The 14,050-nt window shown below is 38.6% G+C and overlaps 1 protein-coding gene across 5 annotated transcripts in view; it reads right to left on the minus strand.

Moving 5' to 3' along the window:
• Nucleotides 1–1,070: 1,070 nt before the first annotated feature.
• The window catches only part of nras (NRAS proto-oncogene, GTPase), a 61,972-nt gene continuing 48,992 nt past the window's right edge, over nucleotides 1,071–14,050 (minus strand). For all 5 annotated transcript variants that reach the window (XM_072563386.1, XM_072563385.1, XM_072563387.1 and 2 more), the window contains exon 6: nucleotides 1,071–6,017. The gene's annotated coding sequence lies outside the window, so the exon portion shown is untranslated. The remainder of the gene's footprint in view (nucleotides 6,018–14,050) is intronic.

Here is a 14,050-nt window from a genome sequence, read left to right on the forward strand (position 1 = left end):
AGATTTAAAGTGACTTGCAAAAGAAGTCAATGTGAGTGTGAAATAAAACTTTCACACAAGTCTTTCAGGCCTGCAAGTAAGGAGGAGTCTAGTTCAACCTCAGCAGTCAAGAGGACATTAGCAGATTATTTAAATAAGAAGAGTGTGCAAGGGTGTAGGGAAATGGAAATAAATCATGATGTTCAGAACCAATCCAGGCACAATGCACTAAATACCCTCCTTCCACTCCATAACATTCCTGTAATTCTGTGTAACACTACTCCCCACAATAATTTCAACAGACACAAATGGTGTTAATTTTGGAAGGCGAAGTTTAACTCAAGTTAGCTTTGAAATCAAAACACAATTATTTTATTTGCTTTGCAAAAGATGATTATAATGCTTCCAGAAAACATGCTGTAAGCAACTTATATTCATTTAGCATTTTTCAAACCATAGGATATCCCAAAATATTTTACAAACAATGCAGTACTTTGAAATGTAGTCTGAAGTATAGTCACTGCTGTTCATGTAGGGAACAATGCAGTTATGGGATACGACTATGACCATAATCAGATATTCCTCTAACCAAAAAAAATTAATTAAATCGACCAGGGTACTGAGGCTAACTACTCGTCAGCTCTTTGAAACAGTGTCAGGATTCTCAATGCCCAGTTGAGAAGGAAGACAAGATCTTACTTTAAAATCTGTGAAAGACAGCATCTCCAACATTCTTTGTACTACAAAGTGCATCAGCTTTCACTTTTACCAAATCCTGGCACAATACTTGGGGCCAATAATTTCTGAATCAAAGCAAAAATACTGTATCAAAAATTCAAGTTTTGATTCACTCATCTCCCTGCACCCAAGATGACTTTTTCAGCTCGTCAAAGATTGCAGTCCTCGAAGGAGAAACAAGCTGTTTGTAAATGGAGTTGAATAAATAGAAATGATGCAGGAGTTTGAAACAAATTGGAAGAGAAGCAGCTGTCAGGACATATGAATTTCAGAGGCCTTTTAGAATCTGGCTTCTTTATGTCATAACCAAAATAAATCAACATATAGTGAAAAAGCCCAAAACAATAGTCATCTACAGAATAGGTTCTCTTTTATTGTCTCACTGCATTGAATACACAAAATGGCTCATGGTGAATGTTCCTGCATGCAGGAGAAACGACCGTAGAAATCAAAGGTCACCAGTGCTTTGTATATTTTCTAGTCCTTTTGTCCCAGAGCTCAAGAGAAATTCCTTTCATTTACAGAAAGTTTCCCAGTTTAAAAGACAATATTATTTACAAAAGCGTCAACATTTTTGTGGGGAAAAAGCAGTTACATCATGCAAAAATATACTTTCAGCCAGCCATTTTCACAATGATGAAAGCAAACCAGCACTTGAATTAACAAGACATACTTTGTAGTTACCAAAAAGGGGGAAAATGCAGTATATACAGTTCAGGGAACACTCAAATATTTCTTTTCATCACTTTCAACAATGCCAAATGCTTGAATCTGGGATATGTGAAACAAAAAAACAAAACTGGGAAATGTTCCAATTTGGCCCAGCTCATTAGAAAGTCTCAGTCACAATTACTGTCCTTTTTTTTGGCAAATTGTGTGCACATATGCGTATATGGAAGGGCAGAGAGAAAGTGATAAGAATGAAGACCAATTCTGTGATTTGCTGGATCTTTTACAGCATGATAGTTAAAACTAAAATGAAATCAAATCATTTTATCCAGTTTAAGTGACCATATACTCATTGCTGTTGTAGATTGTGAATACGGGAATGACAGGAAGAGAGATAATCAGTGCAAGATTAGTTCATTGTTTTACAAACCAAAAGTTTTACAAAACTTATTAACCTGCACTCTAATATCAAAACAGGTACACAATACTTCTCTAGAATATGAAAATGACACTAACTACTGTACATATAAAAACAAAAGTGAAGAGTTTGTTTGCTCAAAGAAACAATACATACTTCCAAAATTACATCATACAAATCTCAATTCCTCATAGGGTTATTAATAAAAATCTATTTGTGCAATTTGAGTGTTCCCACATAAGCAATGCCTTTCTGCAAAACCACAGAAATTGTTACAGTCTGTTTTTATCATTCAATTTGTTACACTATTTTTTACCTGAATCTCAATACATTGAGCATGCTCATTTAGTGCATCACAAATGCATTGCCCCAGAGCATCTTCCACGATAAACTGAATCTTCTGCACATGCCAAGAATGAAAAAACATTCCATTCCACTATGTAGAAGCCCAAGACAGACAGCATCTTTTCTTGAGGGTGAGAATTTTAGGGTAGTGAAGGGGTGTGGGCAAGCAGTGGAGGAATTTAGATCAGCAGATCTCATTCTAAAAACTTAACAAATTAAGAATATGTCAAAATAATGGTATCAAATTTGTCTAGTACAAACATTAACAGTTTATCAACACATTGAAATCTTAGTTTGGAGATGACTAGGAAATTAACTAAGAGAATCACAACTCTGGGAGAATTGAACAATGAATACACATACAATATCAAAACAGGGTAAAATGTACATCTTTTCAATTATACTGATTACCCATACATTATTAATACATGACATTTGTTAACTGAAGTTCCAAATACAAAGCAATAGATTTGGCAGGAAATATGATGATATGGACAGAAAACATTATTTCCATCTACAAACAGCATTCAGTAGTGAAAATAAAAGTCCCTACTCCTGAAAACTGAAATGCAAAAAAGATGCTGTGTCTCAGAGTCTTAATACAACTGTAATAAATGGCTATGAGTCTGAAACTGTAGCAAATGCTTTGATAAGTGCAAACCAAAACCCCTGCCGTTACACGAATGCTAATACTTTAACTACATCAGAACATGACATCAACTTCAACAGAATGATTTGGACCACTGAACAAAACTGGAAAAGCATGTCAACATTAAACAAAGTCATTCTCGCAACTGTATGTATACCAATGTGTTTATAAAGTGAAAAGTTCAGATTAACTTGCAATTAAACCAATGGAGTTTAAAAAGATAATGTCTGATTTACTAGCGTTCTGGCAGAGGGGTTTACGTCACAAAAAAAAACAGCATGACTGTGGAACATACAGTTCTTGAATCTGACTGTAGGAGGTAGAGTCTTTTTTTTCAGAACTTCAGCATATTAATTCTGTGAGAGAGCTGCATAAATCTGATAATTCATGGCTGCTATGCAATAAATAACACTAGAGAAACAAATCTACATTGGAATTTCTGACCTATTCAGCTTGCAGCTTGTTTAGTCAGCCAAATAATGATGTTGACACTGACCACGCGTTTTGTGATTGCTGCATTGCTCTTGGTCTGTAATGCACAACTTAGTAGGTTGTTCTTTTCAGCTTATTGAGAATGTCAACCTATGACAACTAAGCTTTCAGAGGAGAGAAGAAGAAGAAGTGGAAAGAATGCCCCAGTCTGTTAACAGGAAGCCACAGTGATGAGCTTCATTTGGACCAGCCATGGAGTTCCTGAACATTATGGAAGAGGTGCAGGCTATAGCAGCAAGGAGACTGAAGAACAAATTGTTATCCACACATACCTTGGGGGAATGCTACATCTACAAGTATAAGAGCACTGAAAATAAACAAATTCAAACTCCAAGTCAGCAATTACACAGCCCGAACTTCCAGTAAATCAAACGCTTTTGAGGCTGACTTTAAAGTTTAATATCATGTGGAGACATAAATGAGAATAAAGGAAAAATGCTTGCAAGACCTAGGTCAAGATGTGACCATCATTCAACCACATATCAGCAAAGCAAAATCGGATTTAAGTCCTTTTCAGTTAATAGCCATTATCAATAGATGCAGAATGTCAGGTTCAATTTGCCAACACTCAAAGCCTCCAGAATATGCTACATCAATAATGATCTAATTTTCTGGCAGAACGGGCTGATGGCTCGATGTATTTAGGGGTGAATGAGTTCAATGCTGTAAACGTGGTACACAAATCTACATGAGATGTAATCTTCCCAATTTCTGAAGCTTTCTATAACTGGGTCTTGGTGTTCCCAAGAAACATCAGCATATTGAGATGCGCTGACATGGGTTGTTAATACTGACAATAAACTAAAACAGAACAGGCTGTAAACAAGCATGAATTACTTATAAGATTTTCCTTCTTAAAATGGAAAGCTAAGAATTTTAAATATGGGAAGTACAATTTGGCCTTCAATGTACAGTAAAGGGTGCAGAGCCATGTATGACAGAAGAATACACCCTAGGATATTAAAAAAGTATTTTCTTATTGGTACATCTTATGCTCATCATTGCACATCGTTTAACTCTGGGAGTTACTCATTACTATCTCACATTTTAGGACACTTAATTCAACTTCATGCAGCTGCTTTGGTCTTGATGCAGTTATTAATATTTAAATTGATTTATCTGCAAAATCTTCCTCAAACTACATTCTATTATAATGGTTTGTTAAAAGATACAAGCTCCAAATTCTAAATCAAATTTCCAATTAAGCAGTGTTACATACCAAACACTATTTTAAATCTTGATTTTGTTTTCTGGTTGTGAAGAGGAGTTCAGGAAATTTAACAGACCTGAAATATCATTCATTTGTTAGTTTTAAAAATAGCATTGTGGTTCCCTCTGGCCAAAAAAATGAAACTCAAGACTCAAATTCATTTTCTTTTGAAATGCTACTGAAATGCTTCTGCACAAAGGCTAGTGTTTCCAATAATTTTGCTTTTAAAGGTTTCCAGTTGTTGTACAGTGGACATCAAATCATATTACCAAAACAATGTTATATAGGCCTGAAATGGATAATGTGTTTACATGGATAATGCTGCCTGGCAATGTAAGGATTGGCTGCACTGTAAACAGAAAACAAACACTCCCAGATCAGGTAAGGCACACGGGAAAATAAAGCCACACAGGTCACTCCCCTTCATTGCCCATTAATACTCTTAATTGATCTCAGCCCTGTGTGCCTTTTAGTGAGAATGGGTGTTTAAAATGTACTCTATACCTATTTGGGCTATGGGCTGATGAAATTCACTACAATTAGGAACCAGCCACAAACGTACTGAACTCAGTGCTGATCAGGTTTGTTTTTTTAAAAAAAACTTATAAGAACAGCTTAAGAACGTTGCTGCACTGATTGAGGAACTGCTAAGCTTCCTGTTTAGTCTGAATGAATCCTAGTCCAGTTATTGGCCCAAAAGGTAAAATTTTCTTAATTGTGCACAAACAGCAGAAAAACTGACAAAAGCAGAAATTTGTTAGAAATATCAATGATTCCCAAGTCAGGATCATAGGCATCCAACTATTTGCTTTGGGTTATAATAATTTAATAAGGGAGATAACACACATCAGAATATGCCCTTCATACTGTTGTGGCATAACCACTTTAACTTTCTAGATAGATTGAAGTGGTTAACCCAGCCATTGATCTGAAGTAAGTAACTGTCTGCATTTCAGCAAGTTTGCACTTATTGGTTTCACAGTTACACAATTTCACTAATTTGGTATTGCTCCTTAATGCTTGGGGTGAATGCCCACAGGAACTGCACCCATAGATTGCCAAGCAGATCTCGAAATGTCTACAATACTGTAATATTGATACAATACTTACACATTTTAAATCTGTTTGGCAGAAGTAGACATTTTAAGTTAGCACGAAGGTCCAAAACAATTGGAATCTTTGTTGTTGCAGTAAACAGGCACTTTACATTAAAAAAACTCCATTTTATCAGACTATTATGTATCTCAGTCTGATTACTATACCCCACATAATTTGGTTAGTGTACTATAAAAATGAAATCCAGTAAATTTAGTGTAATGTATAGAAAGAGAATGAGCGAGTGCATCTGTACCTAGTAAACCTATTCTACATGTCACACATTTTTGTAAGAGAAAAGGGGTAGATATGGTCTGCAATTTCACATGAAAGACTGTTTGTCTTGTTCTTTTTCCCCATCTTTGCTCAGATTCTGTTTGCATATTTTTCACAGACTGCTATGTAGAGACATCCAATATATCCTGCAGGAAATAAACAAAGATACATTTGAAATAGTGATGCATACATTACAATAAACTATTTTCAGCTCAACATTTCATTGTGACTATCATTAGATAAACTGAAATAAATTCTTAATATAATAATGTCATTTACGGTATAGGAGCTGCACAGAATCTGATGATGCACCATGTAACCCCAAATTCTTCCATTACTGCACACTTTGCTTTGAAAAGAATTGAGCCAATCTGCATTGCCTCTTCCCATCTTTTCTTCCAAATGGCATCATTGCACTTGTCCATACTAAGTTCCACGTTTTACCAACTCTGCCAGCCAGTATCCTTTCGCAGGCAATTCATATTACGATCACTGTTTGACACTCTTCCATATTTGTTAACATTGAAATTTAGAATACAGAGTCAAATTTCTCAATCACTTGTATACAGCAAAAAAACAAGTGATTAGCTTTTACCATTTGGAAACAGCACCATTTGCCTTTCTCCATTCCAAATAAAATCCATCTACCACAATTTGCTGCTTCCTTTGCTGAAATCAATATTTTATTCAATTGCACAACAACCTTCCTACTGCATCAGCCTTAATTTTTGGTAACCAACATTTTATGGAGTACTGTGTCAAACCTTTTAGAATTCATATAAGCAACATCCTTTACATTTTAGAATTCATATAAGCAACATCCTTTACATTCCCTTCAACAACTTTCCCTATTACTTCATCAAAAAATGAAATGAGATGAGTCAAGCATGGTCTGTGCAGGTTTTCAGTTAATTCAAATCTCTCCTTTACATTGGCACCAGGGAAGCAACAGAACTCTCAATGATGGTTACAGAGATGCTTGTTTGTCCTCTTAACAACAGGATCCCCTGTAATTATATTTTGACTTGCTTTTTCTTCCAGTAGAATCCCCTTCCATTGTTACCAGGGTCTGACATGCATTTCATCAGAGTATCACCACCCCAGCAATCACTAACATTGAGTATCTGTTTGAGTGGCAACACTGCCCACTACCAGCCCTTTTCTACTCTTCCAGGTGGCCAGCCACCTATGCTGACCTCGCCGCCTGTGGGTAACCAACCTGTGAAATACATGATTCAGGAAACTTTCATGGTCTACAGTGACTCCAGTTGCCCCTTCCAAGTTTGAACTACAGCAATTAGAGACACGTCAAGACACTTCACCCATCTTGAGGAACCATGTGAGATCAAAGTTCTTACATCATGTAAGTCTACTGGACATTCTATACCTTGAGGCAGACAATCACAATTACAAAAGAAGGCCACTTGCCTCATCATGTTTGCACTGGTTCTCCAAATGAGCATTATGAATTAGTGTCATTTGCCTGCCTTTGACCTGCAAGCATTCAGTGTTTCTATTCATGTAATCATCTGACACGTTCTCATTTGCCTCAATTGAACCTGCTTCTACTGCACTTCTGGTCAGTGCATTCCAGACACCAACTATTTAGCGTGTGCAAAAGGTTTTCTCGCATCCCATTTGCTTCTTTTGAAAACTACTTTAAATCTGCGCTCTCTCATGTTTGATCCTTCCATTCCACCCAGGCCCTTCATGATTTTGAAAACGTGAGTGAAATATCCTCTTTTCCTATGCAAACAACTTCTATAATTTGTCTTTATAATTGAAGTTTCTCATTCCTGAAATCCCTGTGTACTCTCTTCAATGCATTCACATCTTTTCTGATGTGTGGCACTCAACTGTACATATTCCAGCTGAGCTCTAACAAATGCCTTACACAAGTTCAGCCTCTATCGAAAAAGCAATAGATACTGCATGTCTTATTAACTGCTCTCTGCCTGTACTCACATTAATGCATCATGGACATACACATCCAGATCTTTGTGCTTCCGCACACACTCTACAGCAGTAACCTTTATTTTATAATGCCCTGCCATATTCCTTCTGCTAAATTGTATCACCTCACCTATGAGCTCTAACTCTGCACAAGACTGGTATGTTGCAGTGTATCAAATGCATTTTGGAAGTTTGCTCTACATCAACCCTCTTTGATACCTGTCAAAAGAACTCCAACAGGTTAGTTAGACGTGATTTTCCATGAGGTAATCTATGTTGGTTCTCTTGAATCAACTTATAATTGCCCATGTGATTACTAATTCTATCATTAATTATTTCTAGAGGTTTTCCCAAAACCAAAGTCAAATTGACTGGTTTGTAATTGCTGGGCCTATATTTACTTTCACTCATTCATGGGAAGAGGGAGAAATTGCCCATCCCTAATTGCCCAGACGTCAGTTAAGAGTTAACCACATTGCTGTGGGTGTGAAATCACATAGGCCAGACCAAGCAAGAATTGCAGTTTCCTTCCCTAAAGGGCATTGGTGAACCAGAAGTGTTTTTCCAACGATTAGCAATGGATTCAAGGTCATTAGACTTTTAATTCCAGATTGCCACTTAATTCAAATTCCACTGTTTGCCATAGAGGGATTCAAACACTGGTCCTCAGAATATTAGCCTGATCTCTGGATTAACAATCCAACAATGCTACTAGGTCGCTGCTTCCCCTCATCGTAACCTTTTTTGAATTAGAGTATAATGGTCCAATTCTCCAATAACACATCAGTCTATGCAAGATTGAAAGATTATGGCAGTGTCTCATCATTTTCACCATCACTTGTTTCAGTATGCTTGCATGTACCTCACTAAATCTGTCTCAACTTCAAGTACCAAAAGCTTGTCTAATACTTCAATTTCTAACAGTCTTTCATTCTTTGTCTCTATGGCCTGGGAAGCATCATCATCTTTAATAAGACTAATAAGACAAAAGATGGAACTACAAGTGGGCCACAAGCTGAAAGTTTGAGGTGGTGAGATTCAAGGAATCAATGCTACACACAACCCCACCGTGCCACCATGCTCTCTCATGTTCTCTCTCCTCTGTCCCTTGGTCTCGTTAATCTGACTCTCATTCTTCTTCTTCCCCTACTCCTCAAAGTTTGGAAAACACTGCCATAGAGCCTTTTAAAATATGCACTGAAATGGGGTAGAACAGAAGGAGGATCTGAGGTACGTTTAGAAAAATAACTAAAAGAAAACAACATATTAAGGCACTATTAAGCAAGACGGAAGAGGGAAACAATATCAAAGAATCAAATTCATGATTCAAAGGTTGTTATGGGAAAATGAGTTTTGATTTATGGGGCATTGACACTAGTACTGGGGCAAGAAGAAATTGATTAGGATGCTGGGACCAGAGGACAAGATAATAGTACATATAATGGATACAAGTAATGATAATCAAAGTACAATAGGAAGAGACAGCGACTAGAACATGTAGGAGAAGTAGGCCATTCAAGTCTGCTCAAAAATTCAATGAGATCATATTTTATCTTATAATCTTTACTTTCCACTATCACCTTGCATCCACTATATCTGTTATTACTTCCTTCGATATCCTAGGATGTATCTCATCATCTCCAGGTGACTTATCAGCCTTTAACTCCATTAGTTTCCCTCATACAATAATTATCCCTAGAGAAAAAGTATTTATTTCCTCTCTCACTTTTGTCCCTTGATTTAGTATTTTGGGAGCTATCAGTGTCTTCACTAGTGAAGACTGATGCAAAGTATTTATTCAAATTCATTGCCGTTTCTTGGTTGCCTATTATTTTCCTAGGTTCTTTCAGAGAGGCCTTTATTCATTTTGGTTTCTCTCTTTTTAGATAGTTAAAGCTTATGTTGTCTGCTTTGATATTACTTGCTAGTTTACCCAAAGTTTATTTTCTCTAATTTTTAAAAAGATATTTTGTTGATTTTTAAAGCTTTGCCAATCTTCTGCTTAATCTTTATCACATTGTATGGACCTGTTCTACTTGGGCAACCAGTACATGTGCAGGAAGCATCTCAGCTTCAACTCCTGAACGCTCAGGTGTCGGAGCTGGAGTGGTGTCAGGGGACACAATGGAACATCTGGAGGCTGAGAGAATTGTGGAAAGCATGTACAGAGAGATGGCCATACCACAGACTAAGGTAAAAACAATTACTGCAGATGCTGAAAACCAAATACTGGACTAGTGGTGCTGGAAGAGCACAGCAGTTCAGGCAGCATCCAAAGAGCAGCGAAATCGACGTTTCGGGCAAAAGCCCTTCATCAGGAATAAAGGCAGTGAGCCTGAAGCATGGAGAGATAAGCTAGAGGAGGGTGGGGGTGGGGAGAGAGTAGCATAGAGTACAATGGGTGAGTGGGGGAGGAGATGAAGGTGATAGGTCAAGGAGGAGAGGGTGGAGTGGATAAGTGGAAAAGAAGATAGGCAGGTAGGACAAGTCAAGGAGACAGTAACTGAGCTGGAAGTTTGAAACTAGGATGAGGTGGGGGAAGGGGAAATGAGGAAGCTGTTGAAGTCCACATTGATGCCCTGGGGTTGAAGTGTTCCGAGGCGGAAGATGAGGCGTTCTTCCTCCAGGCGTCTGGTGGTGAGGGAGCGGCGGTGAAGGAGCCCAGGACCTCCATGTCCTCGGCAGAGTGGGAGGGGGAGTTGAAATGTTGGGCCACGGGGCGGTTTGGCTGATTGGTGCGGGTGTCTCGGAGATGTTCCCTAAAGCGCTCTGCTAGGAGGCGCCCAGTCTCCCCAATGTAGAGGAGACCACATCGGGAGCAACGGATACAATAAATGATATTGGTGGATGTGCAGGTGAAACTTTGATGGATGTGGAAGGCTCCTTTAGGGCCTTGGATAGAGGTGAGGGAGGAGGTGTGGGCACAGGTTTTACAGTTCCTGCGGTAGCAGGGGAAAGTGCCAGAATGGGAGGGTGGGTTATAGGGGGGTGTGGACCTGACCAGGTAGTCACGGAGGGAACGGTCTTTGCGGAAGGCGGAAAGGGGTGGGGAGGGAAATATATCCCTGGTGGTGGGGTCTTTTTGGAGGTGGCGGAAATGAATGACTAAGACTGCACAGGCAGAAAAGGAATGGGTGATCACTAGGCAGACTAAGAGGATGAGGCAGGCAGTGTATAACTCCCTGGAGCAATTTCTCTTAAAAACAGATATACTACTTTGGGTACTGTTGAGGGGAAATAGCCTCTCGGGGAAAAAGTGCAACAACCAAATTCATGGCACCATTACTGGCTCTGCTGCACAGGGAAAGAGCAAAAACTGTGGAAATACAATGGCTATAGGGGATTCAACTGTAAGCGGAATGGTTAGGTCTTTTTCTGGTCCCAGCATGATTCAGGTAACTTTTCTGGTCAAAAAGTTAGCAATCTCAGGATTAATATTAGTGCCATGTGCCAGTCAGAGTAGCAATAGCAAGACATATTGGATGAACAGGTGGCTAAAGAAATGATGACGGGGTATGGTTTTAGAATCCTGGGGGACTGGTACCGGCTCTGGGAGAGATAAGGTCATTACAAACTAGATGGGTTATGCCTGTGCAGAATCAGGATTAATGGTCTAACAGGGTACTTGCTAGAATGGTTGGGCATGGAGGGGGCATTTAAGCTAAATTAGTAGTTATATGGGAAGCTATTCAAGGAGTTAGGGGAAGGGGAATGAAGGATAAGAACAAGACAGAAAAAGCAATAAGAGAAATGATAGACAGCAGAATCAAAGGCTAGAATCAACCAAGGCACAGTAAAAGAAAATAGGAATGGGACAAGGAATGTTAACAAGATAAGCCTTATGGCTTTGTGCCTGAATGCATAGAGCATTCAAAATCATGCATAAAATGTAAATGGGTATAATATAGTTAGGATTAAAGAGACATGGTTGCAGAGTGACCAAGCATGGGAAGTGAACATCCAGGATTAATCAGTATTCACAAAGGACAGAAAAGAAAAAAAGTGATGGAGTTGCATCACTGCTTAAAGAGGGAATAAATACAATACTGAGGAATGATAGTAGGTCAGACAACATACAATGTGGGGGTAGAATTGAGAAACACAAAAAGCAAAACAACATTACTGGGGATGGTAAATAGGCTGCCAAACTGTAGGATTTTGGGAATGGCATTAAATAGGAAAATAGAGATGCATGTTGTAAAGGAACATCTGAAATCATGGGTACTTTTAATCTATATATGGATTGGGCAAATCAAATTAGTCATGATACTGCAGGAATTCTGGAGTGTGTGCGGGATGGTTCTCTGGACCAATACAATGAGGAACCAACTAGAAAACAGACTACCTCAGACTTGGTATTTTGCAATGAGAAAGTATAAATTGGTATTGTGGTTTCAGGCAACTTGGGGATGACCAACCATAATGTGCTGGAATTCATCAAGGTGGAGATTGAGGTAGGTGATTCTGAGAACAGGGTCCTGAATCAACTTAAGAGAAACTACAATGGTATATGTGGTGTGAATTGGTTATGAAGAATTTGGAAATGTCACTGAAAGTAACAGTGGATTGGCAATAGCAAACAGGTGAACAACAAAAATTGTTTATTCCTGTCTAGCACAAGAGTGCAAAGAGAACAACGGCAAACGGCTTATGAGGGAAGCTAGAAGTAGTCTTAGATGCAAAAAAAAAGCATATAAGTTGGCAAGAAAAAAACAATTGTCGTGAGGTTTGGGAACAGTTGAGAGGTCAAAGGAGGACAAAGTGATTGATTAAGGAAGGGAAAATAGGGTATGAGAGTAAGCTTGCAGAGAATATAAGAACTGACTGAAAGTTTCTATAGGTTTGTAAAGGAAAGGTTGGTGAAAATGCATGAAGTCCCTTACAGTCAGAAATGGGAATTTATAATAGGAAGTAAGTTGATACTTCACTTGTGACTTCACAAAAGAGAGCACGAATAATATACAGGAAACAATAGGCAACATGGTTTAGTAAGGAGGAACTGAAGGAAATCTGTATTAGTACAGAATTGAAGGAGAATACTTAACTTCCTGGGTTAACCATGGTTAGCTTATCACCTTCCTAGAATCCTTCTTCCTCACTGGCATATATCGTTATTGAGTCAACACTACTTTCTTGAATGGCTTTTTAACTTGCAGTCTTAAATGTTGATGGGTGATAGCACAAAAGACATCATAGGGTGCCTCAGATTTGGGTCAGATAACTTGCTATTTGGTCAAGACTTCACTCCACTGGGAGTGTATGGTGGTTAGTTAGAAGAATTCACGCACAGGCAAATTCCACATCAATTAGTCCTCCCCCACCTACCCAAATTAATTTCAAGACTTGAACATCAAAGCTCTTATGAACAACTTCAGCAATAGACCTGAACGTTGTACTACCTTCATAGCCCAGGATGCCCGGTACTACAACATGGACATCACTGTCCCAAGTGAGACATGACTCGCAGGAAGAGGCCTGCTTAAATAACAAGATGCAGTTATGGATTCTTCTGGAATGGCAAACCATAAGAACACCATATCTAAGAAGTCATCCATTGTATCGTGTACTGGAACGGAGACACTGACAACTCTGATGCGCTGCTTCTGGGTCAGAGTGGACTGCAGGTTCAGATGGTGCTCATGTACTCGACCCAGGGATTTGCTGTCTATTAGTTTTTACAACAATCTGGTTCAGTAACATCTTTTAGGGAAAGAAAGCTACGGTCCTTACCTGATCTGACCTATATTAACTCCAGATCTACAGCAATGTGGTTGACTTAACTGTCCTCTGGACAATTAGGGATGGCTAATAAATGCTGGCTTAGCCAGTGACATCCACGGTCCACAAATTAACTCACTCTATTCAGTCATGCTAATATTAACAGAATTGAATAACCAACTCGCTGCATAATGGACAGACATCGGTCCATTGCTCCTTCCCAACACAACATCTTAACCCATCATGTTTAGTCATATTTAACGCAATTAAAATAATTTGCAAACTGGAAGAAAGGTGCAAAAATTGTTGAATAACAAGGTTCTTTTACTTTCAGTTTTTGGTCCTTTCAAGAAGCCCTGACTACAAATTCTGCACTGAGGTCCTGAATTTGAAGGAATGCAGCAGTGGTAGATGAGCAAGAATAAGCGGTTTAGATGAAATCAGAGAAAAATATTTTTCACTCAGAGGGTGGTTAAAAACATGGAATGGGCTGCCTGAGAGGATAATG

Source organism: Chiloscyllium punctatum, chromosome 45 (genome assembly GCF_047496795.1).
Source record: "Chiloscyllium punctatum isolate Juve2018m chromosome 45, sChiPun1.3, whole genome shotgun sequence".
Lineage (NCBI taxonomy): Eukaryota > Metazoa > Chordata > Chondrichthyes > Orectolobiformes > Hemiscylliidae > Chiloscyllium > Chiloscyllium punctatum.